Below are 20,244 nucleotides of genomic sequence, written 5' to 3' on the forward strand. Positions count from 1 at the left end.
GTTTGTAAATTATTCAGGTCCATAAGACAGGCAAATCTGTGAATGATCTTTGCTAAGTGATCATTTCACTGAATTACTGTGTCTTTGGTTTTGTGACACATATATTTTGTGTTGGATTTTTCGTGAGAGAAAGAAGTATCATGAATGTCCTAATATTTCACTTTTGGAAATTTCACAGAAATCATTGACAAGTCCTGAATGGTGTTTAACTGCTAAATAGTTTATAAAATAAAAATACAGAAAAATCACCTTGTAAGATATCAATTTACTAGGAGCAGAAAAAGGAATATAGTGATAAATTCTGGGTGTGTCCTCTGTTCTGTGACACAGTTTTGTTAAGATTTTCATGACTAGCATGAACACAGTAGGCTGGAGCTTGCAGAAGGATTTTCCCTTGGAAAGTTCGATGAATAAACACTTGAGGCAAGTTCTCTGGGCTATCACGTTTATCTTTTCCCCCCTTAAATATAGCAAAAGGAACAAATCTTACTGAAGAAATGAAAGAAGTGTATATGAAACTGACAAGAACAGTTGGAATTCCAATAATAAACATCAGAAATCTGTACCAAACAGGTAAATTTACTGTTCTTTGTTCATAAAAAAATGAAGAGAAATTACTAGCCAAGAATCTTCATTGTCCCTCTACATGAAAATATTAGCAAATAACTTCCTTGAAAATGATATGATTAATTTCCTATTTCATTCTGTCTATTTGCTATATTCACAGACATGTGTCCTAAGTAAAAACCTCAACCCAGTTAAACACTACTCATCTTAACTAATTTTAGAATGTAACTCACTGATGTAATCAACAATAATAAGCATTCATGATTGAAGAGTGGATTATGTTTTGCTTTACCACAATGCACAAAATTCATACAAAAAAATAAACCCAATTTTATTAAACGATGGGCTTTTAAAATCATTATTTTTTATAACTGCTTTCTTCATAATAAACAATAAAACACAATTATCTTCTCTTAATTTTAACTTCCATCTACTTCATAAGTCTTAACACTACATCATCATAATAATAATTAGATTCTTCACTGATTTATAATAAAGATTAACAAGAATATTTCTATATTGTTCACCTAACATTTCATAAGTGCATGCACTCCAAAACCTACTCCTGAAGAAATTAATCATCAATTAAGTACAATCCCAAAATATAAGTAAATATCAAATAATCATCCTTATATGAATTTTTGCAATGAACTCTATTTTTGAAAATTGCTTCAACCCATACACCTTCAATAACTGTTTTATAAAGGCATTTGATACCATATAACTTAATTTAATTTTTATTACACAGGAGTAAGATTAAGAGGATTAAAAATATGTGTATGAACAATGTCTTCATAGGATCACAACCATACACGCACACTTGGAAGAACTTTTTCTTTCCAAATTGTACTTTCATGTTTCTATTGGAATCATTATAGTTCATTTTGGTTTCATCATCCCATGTCATTACTAGGCCATAGATTTGTGTGTGTGTGATTAAGTGCAAAAATATAATAGTACACTTGATTACACCAGAGGTGAAAGTTAAAACCCCAGTTAAAGCTGAAATATCATGAGCTTTAGAAATAGACATGAAAACTTTGAGCTGAAATTGACCTCAATTCCTCCCTTTTGAAAACTAACTTCCATGGTAACAAACAAACTTCCATGGATGCAAGCTTCGAAAGGAAGAAGGCAGCCAAAATTCCTACTCAGCTGAGAAAACTATAAACTATATACAACCATATACAAGACCGAATTGACACAAAACCCCTAAAGATGCTATAGTTATAGGGGTTTTGTAGTAGAAATAAAACAGTATGCTCTTATTTCATTTTTGTTTTGGTAGGTTTTATTTCTCTGTTTATTTTTTATTTTATAATTCATATACATGTCAAATGATATCCCCTTCCATGTCACCCATCCACAAACCGCCCATCCCATCTATCCTCTCCATACTCCCCTTTACTTCTATGAGGTTGATCCTCTACCCACTCACACTCTCCTTCCTCACCACTCTAGCATCCCCTTATTCTTGGGCATCAATCCTACACAGGACCAAGGGACTCCCCTCCCTCAGATAAAGCCATTTTGTGCAAGATATGTATCTAGAGCCATGGGACACTCCACTCTTTGGCTGGTGGTTTATTCTCTGGGGGCTCTGAGTGGTCCAACTAGTTGATACTGTTCTTCCTTTGAGGTTACAATTCCCTTCAACTGCTTCAGTCCTTCCATTATCTACACTGTTATAGTTCCTGGATTCAGCCAGATGTGAATACCTGCATTTGTATTGGTCAGCTGCTGGTAGAAGCTCTCATGGAACAGCCATCTGTAGCTACTGTCAGCAAGTGTTTCTTGGAATTAGAACTAGTGAGGGGTTTTGATGTCTGCAAAACAGATGGGATGGGTACCTATGTGAGATGGTCTCTGGATGATCTTCCCTTCATTCTCTGTTCCCTTTTTCGTCATTGTCTTTCCTTTGGACAGAAGGAAAAAACTGTTTTAGTGGAGCCTACAGTTAAGAGACTTTTAATTGCAAAAATACTTTGGATTTTAAAAAAGATGGATATTTTAAAGAGATTGAAATTTTAGGTTTGAAGTTCTGGTCGTACAGATATTTCATTTACTTGGTGTGTCGGAAATTTGGACTTTGGAGCAGCCTGTTCTCTCAAAACTAGTCAGAGAGTGCTTATCACTGTGAGCCCAATCCTTACTTTTTATTCTGAGAGTGGAGGGAAACTGGTCTTTCTTGTAAGGGTTTTCCAATTAGATATTCTGGTATCAGCAGGGCTTACTTGTCCCCTATTTAGGTTGCTCATCTGTAATAGCAAGGGAAGTGGGGGAGGGGGATCAGTACACTGGTGGCTCAAAAGAAGTTTAGAACACACTGAATTCTGCCCCCTTGTGGGTGCCATCCCTGTCACATTTTGAAGAGAACCAGTGCTCCTCTAGGAAGCTCCAGGCAATTGGACTGCATTGCTCTGGATGCTGTCAGACCCAGCCTCAAGGTCTGGACTGACTATCCTTAAGGACAGTCATTATCCTCCAGGCCCCTGTCCCTGCTTCTCTCTCAGTTCTCCACAAAACAAGAGACTTTCTTTATCTCATGTGCTGAGTGATGTCAGTCCTGCTTTGCATATACTGATTAGATTAGTTGGGCCTTAGAAGAATTTCTTTCTCTCAACTGTTTACCAGGAAAACTGTCAGTGAGAATGGCTCAGACATCTAGTCTTAGCGTGGTTCCTATAATTAAGGGCAGGGAATATGAAGATAAGGCAGACTTATCAATATATTTCAAAAGTCTAGCTTTAATTGACATCTCTAATGTTTTGCATAAGAAACAGGAAAGTGTAGGTTGACTTCAAAGAGTAACATATGCGGTCCATGTGAAAATCAGGAGATTTCTATTGAGAAATGTGCTGGACTTTAAAGAATTTCTTCCACCATGTCAGTCCCACTATGTTCCCATCTTAACAAGTACATTGTGAAGGCGGAGGTGGTATAGGAGTGTTCTCATCAGCATCTAGATCTCCAAGGATGCTTGTCCACTCTGTGACTTCAAGATATCTGTGTCACAGTGGTACCTGGTTAGCAATGAAGTCTTTGTAGTACCACAGAGCAGGAAGTAGTGGCTCAAAGCAGGGAGTAGGAAGGATGACCATGGCCATCCTTTCAGGATTTACACTTTAAAGCTGAGACACACTGTAAAAACTCATGTCTTTCTGACATTTAACCAATGGAATGTACAGAGATTATCTTAGTCCCTTGGTGTGATGGTTTTAGACGTGACAAGAAATGCTTTATGTTAATCTGATTGTGCTAGTAATCTTATGCCAACTAGTCAAAAACCTATAGTCACTTATGAAGAGGATACATCAAATAGGATCTGCCTACATTAGATGGGTCTATAGGAATGCTTGCTGGGATTTAAAAAAATCATTTAAATTTTGTTCATATAATATGGTTTTAACAAATTCTTTCCCTTCTTTACCTCCCTACCATTCAACTCAGAGACACAGTGAAACTTATAGAAGTTATGAACCAAATGAATTTAACAGATACCTATAGAACATCTCACCCTAAAACAAGACTACAAATGATATGCACTCACTGTTAAGTAGATATTAGATAAAGGACATGGAATACCCATGATACAACTCATTGGTACTATCCATCACCTACACCTCTGATCAGGATTGTCTTTCTGACTCATCTTTGCATAGATTCTTGAACCTTGAAAGGGAGAGCTTGATGAAGAAATCCTCTTTAAGCCCTAACATTCCAAGTATCTCACTCTCTGTGGATTGTCAAGTTGTGGCTATCTTTGTTTATTACCACCTTCTGTAGAAGAGTCACCTCCGATGAAGGCTGAGTAATATACATAAACATATGGGTAGAGCAATTAGGATTCATTAGAAGTCATTATACTGATGTGTTCATTTAGCACAATTAAAAATAGCAAAATTTCAACTAGGGTTTTATGAACTGTCTACTGTCAGAGGCTTGCCTGAGATTCACTCCCAAATTAACCCTTCTTTAGTAGTTTCTTTTTTATTATTTATACCACTGTACTCTATTTCCCTTTCCTTAGAAGAGCTCCTCCTCCTTCATGTTCCCATACTAGATAGCTCATCTCTCTTACTCTAAATGAAACACACACATGAATAAAACTTACAAGCTAATTCCATACATAAGTGGAAGCAGGCATTTTGTGTCTTTCTGTGTCTGGTTTGCCTATTGGACATTTTCCTGATTAACAGTTGATGGGAGAGGATCCAGTATACAGTGAGTGGCGCTATCCCTTCAAAGATGTTGATAAAATAAATAAGAAAGCAAGCTGAGGGTGGGGCTTGAAAGATGACTCAGTGTTTAAGAGCACTTTCTGCTCTTTTAGAAGGCCAGGGTTTGAATCCCAGAACTCAGGTGGCAGCTCATGTGTAGCTCCAGTATCAAAGGTCCATGTTCCCTATACTGGTCTGTGAACCCTGGACAAACAAGGCCCACAGATATCCACCCAAGCAAAACACTCTAATAATGTATATGTACATTAATGTATATATAATGTTATTAAAATAAAAGTTAAAAGTAGCTTATATATTTTGTAAGAAAAGCTGAGAAAACTGTGCTGAGAAAGCCAGCAAATAAGTAGCCTTTATCCATTTGTCCTTCCTATTGTCTGACATGAGTTCCTGCCTTGATTTCTCTCAGTGATGGAGTGCAATTTAGAAGATTAACACAAACTAAGCCTTTTTTCAAAGGGAAAAAAGGAAAGAGTGGATGGGATGGGGATTGGCTGAAGGCAACCTGGGAATTGAGCTATCATATAAAATGTAAATAAATCCCAAAATTAATGAAAAAAAATTAGTCCTGTGCAGAAAACCAATGTGCAGAACCCATGAAATTGCTTACCTACAATCTCCTAAACTCACATGTGTGGAGCTTGGGCATGCATGTTTTCCATCTGTACCTGTAGGCCACCGAAATCCTCATCAACCCTGTGGAGTTCAACCCTGACTTTCTGGCACAGATGCTCCTCAAAGTGAAGTGGGCAGTGCTTGTGCAGGCAGCAGACACCTCAGTATTGGCCGAGGTACTAAAGAGCCAGCTGACAGCTATGAACCGGACAAGATGTTTTTGAGGAAGATGTACCCACATGTGACTTGAAATCGATGTCCTGGAGGGTGCCCCGCAATGCCCAGAATCTGGACATCTTTTCCCCATCAGCCGCAGGATCTGCAATATGATGTTGAATGATGAGGAGACAGAGAAGTAACCTTGCTAACCACCACACTGATAGATGGGAGTGGGTGCGCAGGTGGAGGAACACGCTCATGGAATCAGGGGCACAGGGGATGTGACAGGGGGTTTCTGGGAAAGTGGGAAACTGGGGAAGAGGTCAACATTTGAAATGTAAATTAAAAAATATCCAATTAAAAAAAGAAACAACCAAATAATTCACAGGGAGGGGCCCATGGCTGCAGAGGCATATGTATGGGAGGATGGCCTTGTTGGACACTAGTGGGAGAATAGAAGCATGGCCCTGGAAGACCCCATGCCACAGTGTAAGGGAATGCCAGGACAGGAAAGCAGGAGTGGTTATATTGGTGAGTAGGGGGAGGTGGGATGGGATAGTGTGTTTTCGAAGGGGAAACCAGGAAAGGATTTAAATGTAAAAATAGAAAATATTTAAGAAGAGAAGAGAAGAGAAGAGAAGAGAAGAGAAGAGAAGAGAAGAGAAGAGAAGAGAAGAGAAGAGAACAGGGGAGGGGAGGGGAGGGGAGGGGAGGGGAGGGGAGGGGAGGGGAGGGGAGGGGAGGGGAGGGGAGGGGAGGGGAGGGGAGGGGAGGGGAGGGGAGGGGAGGGGAGGGGAGGGAGAGGAGAGGAGAGGAGAGGAGAGGAGAGGAGAGGAGAGGAGAGGAGAGGAGAGAAGAGAAGAGAAGAGAAGAGAAGAGAAGAGAAGAGAAGAGAAGAGAAGAGAAGAGAAGAGAAGAGAAGAGAAGAGAAGAGAAGAGAAGAGAAGAGAAGAGAAGAGAAGAGTAAAATAAAACAATGAAATTAAATAAACCACATTGGGAACAATAAGTTAATACCAGAATAAAAAATCAAAGACGCTGAGTGTGGTGATACAAGCCTTAATCCCTGCACTTGGTAGGCAGAGACAGGCGAATTTATGAGTTCCAGGTTAGCCTGATCTTCAGAATGAATTCCATGACTGAGCGCTACACAGAGAAACCCTGCCTCAAAAAAAAAAAAAAAAAAAAAAAAAAAAAAAAACAGAAAAAAAAAGAAAGAAAAGAAAAAAATAGAAAGAAAAAAAGAAAGAAAGAAAGAAAGAAAGAAAGAAAGAAAGAAAGAAAGAAAGAAAGAAAGAAAGAAAGAACGGAAGGAGGGAGGGAGGGAGGGAGGGAGGGAAGGAAGGAAGGAAGAAAGAAAGAAAGAAAGAAAGAAAGAAAGAAAGAAAGAAAGAAAGAAAGAAAGAAAGAAAGAAAGAAAAAAAAAGAAAGAAAGAAAGAAAGAAAGAAAAAGAAAGAGAGCAAAGCACCAAAGCACTCACATGCATGCAGAGTAGCACTGGTTCCAAAGACAGCCCTGTCCTAATGATACTATAGCACATGGTTTCACAAGATGGATTCTGATCATGTTCTCAGATAGGGCATTTTACTATACTATCTAGGTTATCCCCACATGGTCACAAGAAACAAAAGGAAGCCAAGATCAGAGTCAGAAGCAGGCCTTATACTGATGCCAAGCGCAGGCTGTGAGGCACACCATGCTTTCTGTTTTCAAGCTTCCCGAGAATGGTTCTCAACCTTCCTAATGCTGTAGTTCCTTCACATATATACTTCCTTAAGCTATGGTGAGCCCCTCAATATAATTTTTTTTGCTACTTTATAACTATAATTTCCTACTGTTATAAATTCTAACATAAATATCTGACATAAAGATAGTTTTAGACAACTCCCATGAAAGTGTCACAAGGACTCACAACCTACAGGTTGCCATTCAAGGTGCCAGGCACAAGTAAAACTAGCCAGTCCCTAGATTTTCACACTTTCTGCCTTCCGGAACTGTACTAGGATAGATGTGCTCTATTTTAGTTGTCTAAGAATGTGATCATCTGTAACACTACCTGGAAGCACACATGCCCAAGTGGATGAGGGAGTCTCTTTTCCTGTCCTGGAATCTTGGCAATGTTGAGTCAGTTCTAATCAAATAGAAGAAAAAGGATACTGGATGAATTCCTACTCAAAGGCTTTGGAGACAACAGCTATTCTGTTTTGTTCTTAAGGAGAATGGGAGAGGATTTGTGCTCCATGAAAATGGTCCATACATTCACTAATTTGATGCCTACCTGTCTATTTGTGTGTGCTTTGTACTTTTGTCTGCTGTGTGTCATGCTCTGTGTTCTTGATTATTAACACTAGGGTCCTCACAATACCTTCAAAATGAAACTCTTCTCAGTATGAAAAACTTTCATAGTTGTCCTCTGTTTACAATATGATTCTTTAAAAAATAAGTTTCTAAGCCCTTTGTACAAACAATAAGATCAACATTTCTGTGAAGACACTTTTAATTGAAAATACATCTTTTCATTCAATACATTCTGATTACAGTGCCCCCAAATCCTTCTACATCCTCTCCATTTCTCCTCTCACCCACATTCACAGCTTTTTCTTTCTCCGTTTATTAAAATACAAGCAGGCATCTAAATAATAATGATACTAGTAATGATAATAATAACAACAATAATGATGATTAAGATACAATAATAAAAAAAAAAGAACAAGAATACAAGAAAGCAAACAGAATAAAACTAGCCAAAGAAAAAGCACAAGAAATACACATGTAGACACAGAGATATACATGTTCACAAACACTCTGAAATCCCATAAAAAGATAAAACTGGAAACCATACTATATAAACAAGTGGCCCTTAATGTTTTCTTTAAAGAACCCTGCCAATACTTTATTACATAAAGAACCTCAAAGATTGTCATTAAGTTTGATTTGCATTTGCCAGGAAATGCTGAACTAGAGGCTTAGTTTTAAGCATGGTTTGCATACCCAGTGATACCCTATCACTGGATATGCAAAAAATGGGAAAAAAATGGAAGAACATTTTTTTTCCTTTCCAGGCTACAGAATGAAAATAATTTCTTAATTAAAGGTAGGGGCATTTATCCCCTTCCCTCTCATTGCTTGGACTCTTTTTGTCGGAGACCTTGCAGGCACTGTGCATGCAGATGCTGCAACAGTCTATTTGAGTTCAATGCACCTGTGCTTAGAAGGCCTTCGGGTGAGAGTTTTAACCACATCCATCTATGAAAGTAACAGGATGATAAGAAATATCAATGGTTCATTGAAACTTTGCTTGCTTCATTTTCTATTCTCATGCTGGCTTGCAGCATGACCACCTTCATAGTCTCTGTGAGTTTTGACATGATGAATGAACAGGTAATCTTCAGAGAATATATAGAAGTAAAGCTCAAGGAATGTATGAGATGGATAACTGTGTAAGGGTGAGTGCCTGAACTTCATCTCTGAAACATAGACATGGGAGAAGAAGAGGATTGGTTTTTCCACATTTTCCTGAAATCTCTACATATATGCAGTGGTATGTGCACAGTTACATACATATGTACACACTCAAACAGGTGTACACACAATGAGAATACATTAAAATGTATAAAATAATATAAAAACAAGCAGACCTCCAACCAGAAGTTTCAGAGCGACTATAGATATTGGAATTAGAGGGTGTTTGTTTCCCACAAACCGCCATGCAGACGGGAGGTTTTACACCTACTTTCCCACAAGTAAGACTTGCCTTGAAGCACTTGCTTGAGATTCCTAAGAGTTCGTTTTTCTTGCCACATCTCCTGAAGACTCTGTATATTCTGAGTGTCCTAGATGCTGGAGAATCAGGAAAATGCACATGCAACATAGACTTCCCACAACTGCTGAAGGCAGGACCTCCTTTCTTTCTTTTACTGAAGAGGTATCTTTTCCATTTTCTGAACAACAGACAGTAGTAGTTTCCTTGCTAATGAACATGGCTCTGGTTTAGTTAAATAGACTTATTAGTTTCAAATCAGATAATACCATACAAGTTCATTTCCAGAAGGGTTAAGTGGAATAGAATATGTGTTGTTTATTGCTAACTTAGATGCCAATTTATAACCACAGAGCACTTTGAGGTGAATGGAAAATATTTTAAAATTATAAAATACATAGTATTCTATACCAAATTTTTTGTCAAATTGGCTTTTTATGTAAGATCAACCAAAAATTAACAGACAACTATCAAACAGTTAAAGCATACAATATGGAAACAAATTGAAATAAAATGCTTATTTAGAAATGGTAAAAGATAAACAAGCTTTTATGCAATCTGCTTAATAGTATAAGTAAGAGAAACATCAGTTTTCTTGACACACTCAGAATTTAAGAGGGCGAAAACATCCATGTGATAATGCACTTATATATAAACAAAATTAAGCAAGATCCTCATAATTAAATTATGGGTGAGTACACAATGCCTGACTCAAATTCTGTCATAGGAGCTAAAGTCCTGTCACTGCTGGCTTATCAGTCTCACTGTATTATTATTATTATTATTATTATTATTATTATTATTATTATTATTGTCATTGTCATTGTTATTGTTGTTGTTGTTGTTGTTCTAGTTCTAGTTGTTGTTGTTCTTGTTTTTCTTGCTCTTGCTCTTCTTCTTCTTCTTCTTCTTCTTCTTCTTCTTCTTCTTCTTCTTCTTCTTCTTCTTCTTCTCCTTCTCCTTCTCCTTCTCCTTCTCCTTCTCCTTCTCCTTCTCCTTCTCCTTCTCCTTCTCCTTCTCCTTCTCCTTCTCCTTCTTCATCTTCATCTTCATCTTTTTCTTTTTGTAATTAAATAATTTAAACTTAAATTTTATTAAATTTCAGTAGATGACATTCAAGAAATGTATAAAACTTTTCATATTCCACAGAGACAAATGTCTTTGCTCTAAAGCACCAGCTCTTTTTTTTTTCATTTTTTTCATTATTTTATTTATTACCATCCACAGAAACTGTGACTAGGTACTGTGTTTTTACTTTATTCCTCACGATGAAGGAATAGCTGAAATCAAGAAACTGATGCTCTAAAGGGCTTACCAAGATACCTCTCTGGGCAATACTGTTATGAAAAAATTTAATTTAACTAAAAGATCACTGTTTCAACCAGACTTGGAAAATGTAGACACTTTAATTAGATTAAAGAGATAAACGTAAAGCTGTACTTGAAATATAATTATGAGTGTATGGTTACCGAGGGTAAATTTTTGTTAAGATTTGTTCACCTAGCCTGCCTTCCACTGTGTTCTATTTCCATAACAAATGGGATGCAATTCTGCCAGGCCTTTTCTATCATCAATAGGAGAGGATGAGTAGTCTTACTGCAACTACAATTGCCAAGACTGGGTGTTACTATGGGAGATCTACTCCTTTCTGAAGAGAAAACGAGGAAGAGTGGATTGGGGTAGCAGGAGGGGAGGAGATAACAGGGAGCAGAGAAGAGAAAGAAAACTAGGTTTGGGATGTTAATTGGTTAATTAATTTAAAAAATTCAGCTCCAGAACAGATTTTTTTTTCTGCTGTTAGAGAAAACTCATCTCACACAATTATTAATAAAGGAGCTTATTATTCTCTGAGTTCCTGGAGTGAATTCACACTAGTTTGTGTGTGTGTGTGTGTGTGTGTGTGTGTGTGTGTCTGTGTGTGTGTGTGTGTCTGTGTATGTGATTTTGTGTGTGTCTGTGAGTCTGTGTGTGTGAACCTACCCTGTCACTTAAAGTATCTAGCACAATATAATCCATCTTTCATGAACTCACAAGCCTGGATTCACTTCCCTGACTCCATGTCAATCTTTTGAACAATCCTCCTGGCCAAGCAGTTACTATTTTATCATAAACCTGGGATTCGATCTACCCTATTGCTAATGGGGATCATAAGTATAAGCTACATGTGTTTCTCTACCAGACTACTAGTGGATGAGCCCTTCTAGTGTCAGATGCATAACATGTTGGTGAGGGTACATAAGCTCCCATGCATTGCCCTTATCAGTAAATTAAATGCTAAAACTTTTCTATAGACAAACCTACTATTCTCCTATAGAATGAAGAAATCACAAAGTGGATATCCCATTAGTAAAGGGAGTGGTATGCACCTGTTTAAAAATTTTCATTGTGTGTATTAAAAGTCAAAAATTTCAAAGTAACTTTACTGCTTTCTTGTTTTTCCACACAGATGGATAACTAGTGTTGACAGAACTGCAAGTGGACTTCAAATGCTTACAAGTTTCTTAGGTTTGTGTTGGCTTTCACGTCTTCTTGTGTTCCTCAAGCTTCCTTGAAAATAATCAATGTCACAGGAAAAACTCTGGGTAACAACTACAGTGGTAACACTCAAGGAAGACACAGTCTTCTCATTTTGTACATAAAGTTACCCGATTCTTTGTTTTGGTCTTTTATGGCAATCAAAATTATAGCCACTGAAACTATGCAATGAATACTAATTCTTTCTGAATTCAAGGGCCCTTCTGAGAAAGTGTGTAGAATGATACCTGACATCAGAGGATAGGGTCTTAGAAAAGCATAGCTATGGACACAGATGTCAAACAAAAACATAACACCAGAGGATAGGGTCTTAGAAAAGCATAGCTATGGACACAGATGTCAAACAAAAACATAACTATGGACACAGATGTCAAACAAATATCCATTTCTTTTATTCCTAACAGAAACAAAAATTGTGTAGATAACACTGAAAATGAAAGACAGTGGGAAGCAGCATAGATTTTCTATCATATCATTTTTATGATATGAAATATAACTCTTCCAAATTTTCTAGACTTTTAACTTTCTTTACATTCTGTCCCTGCAATATGCTAATCTTCCTTAGCCTGGGAATTCTGTCTGAGTTTTCTGACTATGTATGTTCATAGTGAGATGAGTCCATCATCTGTTACATGTATTCTCACACAGGTTACATGTATAGGGACTGTCAGCAATGTGGGTCAGCTGGTGTTTATTGAGGTGTCATTTCTGAAGGAATAGTCTCCCACATTCAATACAGTTAAAAGGCTTCTTTCCTGTATGGAATCATTGGTGTTTTACTAAGTTTGTATTATGACTAAAGGTTTTCTGGCAGTAGGAACACTGATGTATTTTTATTTATTGGTGAGTCAGGTAATGCGTTTTAAAATCTGAATTGTGTTCTTCTGCATGTGTGTGTGTGTGTGTGTGTGTGTGTGTGTGTGTGTGTGTGTGTTTGATATGTGTGCACGGCCCAAGGAGAACAGAAGATCTGGAGATACAAGTGGTTTTTATGTCTTTGTTTTTTGTATGTTTGTTTGGTTTCGTTTGTTTTTTTCTAGACGAGGCTTGTTTGTTTACACCTGGCTGTCCTAAAACTCACTCTGTAGACCAGGGTGGCCTCAAACTCAGAAATCTCCCTGCCTCTGCCCTCAACAATTCCTGGGATTGAAGGCATGTGTCACCACTGCCTAGCATCAGGCAATTTTATTTTATTTTATTTTTTTAACTATATTTGGGGCTATAAAAAGAACAGGAAATTTAACATGTACTGTTGACCATTGAGCCATCTCTCCCATCACAATGCAAAAAATAACAAGGATGTATCAGGTAGAAAAATTATGTATAATGGATATGAGCGCTTATCAATAATTGTATAAGAGTTCAATAATCACAACAAAAAGTAAAACATCTTAGTCTAGACATATATATACAAGATGCCAAGTAACTTTCAACAAAACACACAAGAAATTCAATGAAAGAAGGCTAGAAATTTCAATAAATGATGCGGCACCAATTGGAAATGGGGATGAGTGTTCTTGGTTTTGAACTTGACTACATCTAGAATTATCTAAAACCCAACTGACTGGGCAAGACTGTAAAGGAATTTCTTCTTTATAATTTGAAATGGTAAGATCCACTTTAAATCTGTATTTTTCAAATGGGAAAAGTCACCTTCAACCTGGCACACAGCTATATAAAAGTTCTGCAGCCTATATAAAAGACATGGAAAAAGAAAGTTATTTTGTTGTTGTTGTTGTTTTTGTTTTTTTTTTTTCTGTTTTGTTTTGTTTTGATTTTTTTTTTTTTTTGCCTGTTTGCCCTCATTGGCAAGTCCATTCCTTCCCTGGTATTACAGGCCATTTTTCAGAATTACAGAAGACACTGAACATGACCTGAGACATCCAGCCTCATTGACTGAACAACTATTAGATTCTTTGAACATCAGTTGGTAGAAAGCAATTGTTGATTCACATCATGTAACTTTAAAGTATATTTAAAGTATATGTAAAGTATATATTATATAACAAAATATTACAAATTGTAGAAAATATTACATACCTCTAAAATGCTCAGCATCCTTAATCATCTGAGAAATGCAAATCAAAACAAGCCTGAGATTCCATATCACACCAGTCAGAATGGCTAAGATTAAAAATTCAGGTGACAGCAGATGCTGGCAAGGATGTGGAAAATCTGGAAAGAACTCATGTGCAACTCAACAGAGGAATGGATGCAAACAATGTGCTACATTTACACAATGGAGTACTCAGCGATTAAAAAGAATGAATTTACGAAATTCCTAGGTAAATGGTTGGACCTGGAGGGCATCATCCTGAGTCAGGTAACCCAATCGCAAAAGAACTCACACAACATGTACTCACTGATAAGTGGATATTAGCCCAGAAACTTAGTATACCCCAGATATAAGAGACAATTTGTACAACACATGAAACTGAAGAAGAAGGAACACCAAAGTGTGGACACTTTGTCCCTTCTTAGAATTGGGAACAGCCGGGCGTGGTGGCGCACGCCTTTAATCCCAGCACTCGGGAGGCAGAGGCAGGCGGATTTCTGAGTTCGAGGCCAGCCTGGTCTACAAAGTGAGTTCCAGGACAGCCAAGGCTATACAGAGAATCCCTGTCTCGAAAAACCAAAAAAAAAAAAAAAAAAAAAAAGAGAGAATTGGGAACAATCACCCATGGAAGGAGTTACAGAGACAGGGTTTGGAGCTGAGACAAAAGGATGGACCATCTAAAGAGTGCCATATCCAGAGATCCATCCCATAATTAGCCTCCAAACGATGACACCATTGCATAAACTAGCAAGTGTTTGCTGAAAGGACCCTGATATAGCTGTCTCTTGTGACACTAGGACGAGGCCTAGCAAACACATAAGTGGATGCTCACAGTCAAAAATTGAATGGATTACAGGGCCCCCAGTGGAGGAGCTAGAGAAAGTATCCAAGTTGATAAAGACATCTGCAACCATGTAGGTGCAACAACATTATAAACTAACCAGTACCCCGGAGTTATTACTCTAGCAGCATATGTATCAAAAGATGACCTAGAAGGCCGTCACTGGAAAGAGAAGCCCATTGGACAAACACATTTTATATGTCCTAGTACAGGGATGCCAGGGCCAAAAAGAGGGAATGGGAGTGTAGGGGAGTGGGGCAGAGGGCATGGGGGACTTTTGGGATAACATTGGAATTGGAATTGAGGAAAATATGTAATAAAAAAAAAAAGAAAACAAAACTGCCAGTTGAGGTTCAGCATCTATTTAATATCATCTCTAGAGAACTCTACAGAGGAAAATTAAAAATTAAAAATAAATAAATAAATAAATAAATAATATATAATATATACATCATAGATTTATAAAATCATGCATATATATATATATATATATATATATATATATAATTTTTATTTTTTATAATCAAACTCAGGGGTGAAATCAACCAAGTGGAAACAAGAAGAACAATTCAAAGAATCAACCAATCGAGGAGCTGGTTCTTTGAGAAAATCAACAAGATAGATAATCCCTTAACCAGACTCACTAGAGGGCATAGGGAAATTATTCCAATTAACAGAATCAGAAATGAAAAGGGAGACATAACAACAGACCCTGAAGAAACCCAAAACACCATCAGATCATTTTACAAAAGGCTATAGTCAACAAAACTGGAGAACCTGAATGAAATGGACAAGTTTCTAGACAGATACCAGGTACCAAAGTTGAATCAAGATCAGGTTAATGATCTAAACAGCCCTATATCCCCTAAAGAAATAGAAGCAGTCATTAATAGTCTCTCAACTAAAAAAAGCCCAGGACCAGATGGATTTAGTGCAGAGTTCTATCAAACCTTCAAAGAAGATCTAATCCCAGTTATTCACAAACTATTCCACAAAATAGAATCAGAAGGTACTCTACCCAACTCATTTCTATGAAGCCATAATTACTCTGATACCTAAACCACATAAAGACCCAAGAAAGATAGAGAACTTCAGACCAATTTCCCTTATGAATATTGATGCAAAAATCCTCAATAAAGTTCTCCCTAACCGAATTCAAGAACACATCAAAACAATCATCCATCCTGACCAAGTAGGTTTCATCCCAGGGATGCAAGGATGGTTCAATATACGGAAATCCATCAATGTAACCCATTATATAAACAAACTCAAAGACAAAAACCACATGATCATCTCGTTAGATGCTGAAAAAGCATTTGACAAAATCCAACACCCATTCATGATAAAAGTCTTGGAAAGATCAGGAATTCAAGGCCCATACATAACCATGGTAAAAGCAATATACAGCAAACCAGTAGCCAACATCAAAGTAAATGGTGAGAAGCTGGAAGAAATCCCACTAAAATCAGGGATTAGACAAGGCTGCCCACTCTCTCCCTACCTATTCAACATTGTACTTGAAGTCCTAGCCAGAGCAATTAGACAACAAAAGGAGATCAAGGGGATACCAATCGGAAAAGAAGAAGTCAAAATATCGCTTTTTGCAGATGATATGATAGTGTACATGAGTGACCCTAAAAATTCCACCAGAGATCTCCTAAGCCTGATAAATAGCTTCGGTGAAGTAGCTGGATACAAAATTAACTCAAGCAAGTCAATGGCCTTTCTGTACACAAAGGATAAACAGGCAGAGAAGGAAATTAGGGAAACAACACCTTTCTCAATAGTCACAAACAATATAAAATACCTTGGCGTGACTCTACCAAAGGAAGTGAAAGATCTGTATGACAAGAACTTCAAGTATCTGAAGAAAGAAATTAAAGAAGATCTCAGAAGATGGAAAGACCTCCCATGCTCATGGATTGGCAGGATCAACATTGTAAAAATGGCTATCTTACCAAAAGCAATCTACAGATCCAATGCAATCCCCATCAAAATTCCAACTCAATTCTTCAACGAACTAGAAAGGGCAATCTGCAAATTCATCTGGAACAACAAAAAACCTAGGATAGCAAAAACTCTTCTCAAGGATAAAATAACCTCTGGTGGAATCACCATCCCTGACCTAAAGCTGTACTACAGAGCAATTGTGATAAAAACTGCATGTTACTGGTATAACGACAGACAAGTAGACCAATGGAACAGAATTGAAGACCCTGAGATCAAACCACATACCTATGGTCACTTGATCTTTGACAAGGGAGCAAAAACCATCCAGTGGAAAAAAGACAGCATTTTCAACAAATGGTGCTGGCACAACTGGCGGTTATCATGTAGAAGAATGAGAATTGATCCATTCCTATCTCTTTGTACTAAGGTCAAATCTAAGTGGATTAAGGAACTCCACATAAAACAAGAGACACTGAAACTTATAGAGGAGAAAGTAGGGAAAAGCCTCGAAGATATGGTCACAGGGGAAACATTCCTGAATAGAACAGCAAAGGCTTGTGCTGTAAGATCGAGAATTGATAAATGGGACCTCATATAGTTGCAAAGCTTCTGCAAGGCAAAAGACACTGTCAAGAAGACAAAAAGACCACCAACAGATTGGGAAAGGATCTTTACCTATCCTAAATCATATAGGGGACTAATATCCAATATATATAAGGAACTCAAGAAGGTGGACTCCAGAAAATCAAATAACCCCGTTAAAAAATGGGGCTCAGAACTGAACAAAGAATTCTCACCTGAGGAATACTGAATGGCAGAGAAGCACCTGAAAAAATGTTCAACATCCTTAATCATCAGAGAAATGCAACTCAAAACAACCCTGAGAGTCCACCTCACACCAGTCAGAATGGCTAAGATCAAAAATTCAGGTGACAGCAGATGCTGGCGAGGATGTGGAGAAAGAGGAACACTCCTTCATTGTTGGTGGGATCGCAAGCTGGTACAACCACTCTGGAAATCAGTTTGGTGGTTCCTCAGAAAATTGAACATAATACTACCAGAGGATCCAGCAATACCTCTCCTGGGCATGTATCCAGAAGATGTTCCAACCAGTAAGAAGGACACATGCTCCACTATGTTCATAGAAGCCTTATTTATAATAGCCAGAAGCTGGAAAGAACCCAGATGCCCCTCAACAGAGGAATGGATACAGAAAATGTGGTACATTTACACAATGGAGTACTACTAAGCTATTAAAAGGAATGAATTTATAAAATTCCTAGGCAAATGGATGGATGTGGATGGCATCATCCTGAGTGAGGTAACATATTCACAAAGGAACTCACACAATATGTACTCTCTGAGAAGTGGATATTAGCCCAAAAACTTAGGATACCCAAGATATAAGATACAATTTGCTAAACACATGAAACTCAAGAAGAACGAAGACCAAAGTGTGGACACTGTGCTCCTTCTTGGAATTGGGAACAAATCACCCATGGAAAGAGTTACAGAGACAAAGTTTGGAGCTGTGAAGAAAGGATGGACCATCTAAAGGCTGCTATATCCAGGGATCCATCCCATAATCAACTTCCAAACGCTGACACCATTACATACACTAGCAAGATTTTGCTGAAAGGACCCAGATATAGCTGTCTCTTGTGAGACAATGCAGGGGCCTAGCAAACACAGAAGTGGATGCTCACAGTCAGCTATTGCATGGATCAAAGGGCCCCCAATGGAGGAGCTAGAGAATGTACCCAAGGAGCTAAAGGGAACTGCAACCCCATAGGTGGAACATTATTATGAACTAACCAGTACCCCAGAGCTCTTGACTCTAGCTGCATTTGTATCAAAAGATGGCCTAGTCGGCCATCACTGGAAAGAGAGGCCCATTGCACTTGCCAACTTTATATGCCCCAGTACAGGGGAATGCCAGGGCCAAGGGGTGGGGGTGGGTTGGTGGGGGACTGGTGGTGGAGTGTATTGGGGACTTTTTGTTTAGCATTGGAAATGTAATTGAGGAAAATACCTAGTAAAAATAAATAAATAAATAAATAAACAAACAAATAAATAAATAAATAATATATAATATATACATATACATCATAGTTTTATAAAATCATGCATTATATATATATATATATATATATATATATATATAATTTTTATTTTTTTATTTATTTACTTAATTATTTTTGCTGTACGTTTTGTTTCCCTAGAGAGCCATGACACATAATAGGTAAAAGAATCAGCCTCAATCTCAACTTCAAACTGTTTTTAAATTAATTCACAAGGGCATGGATTTAAATGTAAGAACAAAATAAAAGATTTAGGAAAACTGGAAGATATCTATGACTAAGTGAATTAAGAGTTCTAGATTTCATGGAAGAAATATTCATTCTAAAAGGAATAATTGATCCTCATTAAAACTAAGAACTTTTATGCTGAGCTGGATCATGGTGGTGGTGGTGGTTGTGGTGGTGGTGATGGTGGTGGTGGTGGTGGTGGTGGTGGTGGTGGTAGTACATGTTTTAAACTCAGATCTTGGGAGGCAAAGGCAGGTGAGTTTGTGGTCAGGCCTGTGTACAGAGTTATCTTGAAGATGGCCAGGGTTATGCAGAGAAAATATATCTTGAAAAACAAACAACCCCAAAAACAAAAAGTAACATAGAAAAGAAATATTTTTCTGTAGCAGTTCCTGATTCAACAGTGAAGAAGCAATCTAAATCAATTATAACCTAAAACGTAATTTCTCCCAAGGTGTATTTTTCATGAGCACAGTCCAGGTAACACAGTGCATACACAAAGGAAAGGAGTTATTTTTACCTACAGAGGTGGTTAGCTTGTAGATGTCCAGCATTAAAGCACTGTATAGTGCCTCCTTGGATGGGTTAAGTATAGCCCATTCTTCCTCAGATAAATGCATTTGTATATCTTCAAATGTTAACAAGTCCTAAAGAAAAGAAAGGACTTGAATTTCGTACTGAAGCAGAAGCAGTTCTAGTACCTGCCTGTGAATCATGTCATAGGCTGCATGCTGAAGAAATTATCAGTAAAGGATTTAGGTGGAGAAATTGAGATGACCAGAGGTAGGCAAGTGGACAAGTTAATTGGTTGTAAAATACCCAGTTTCCACTCTGATCGTGCCAAGTATAGTCCCATGGAGATCAGTAAGGTCGAATGTACCCGATAACATTTGGTGTCTTAGCAGCAGGGAAAAACTAAATGAGACTGCCTGAAAAGGGGAAATGTTAAAATAAAAGAAAACAATAACAAAAAGCAATCTGACTTTCTCCAGCCCCTCTAAGGTCCAGTAGCCTTCATGGCTACTTAACACCACCAAACCACTAGGAAATACTAGTGTTGGGCACATTGTTGTGTTGCCATAAAGCTGCCCTGATCATTTGCTTTCTTGGGTGTTATCCTTCATGAAGTGATTTCTCTCTTTTTCTTCTCTGTAAAATATAAAAGACTGAACTTAAAAGCACTATCTGAAGTGATACATGAGTCCCAACCTCT

The sequence above is a fragment of the Mus caroli genome, unplaced genomic scaffold, assembly GCF_978045245.1.
Source record: "Mus caroli unplaced genomic scaffold, Mus_caroli_1 scaffold_22, whole genome shotgun sequence".
Lineage (NCBI taxonomy): Eukaryota > Metazoa > Chordata > Mammalia > Rodentia > Muridae > Mus > Mus caroli.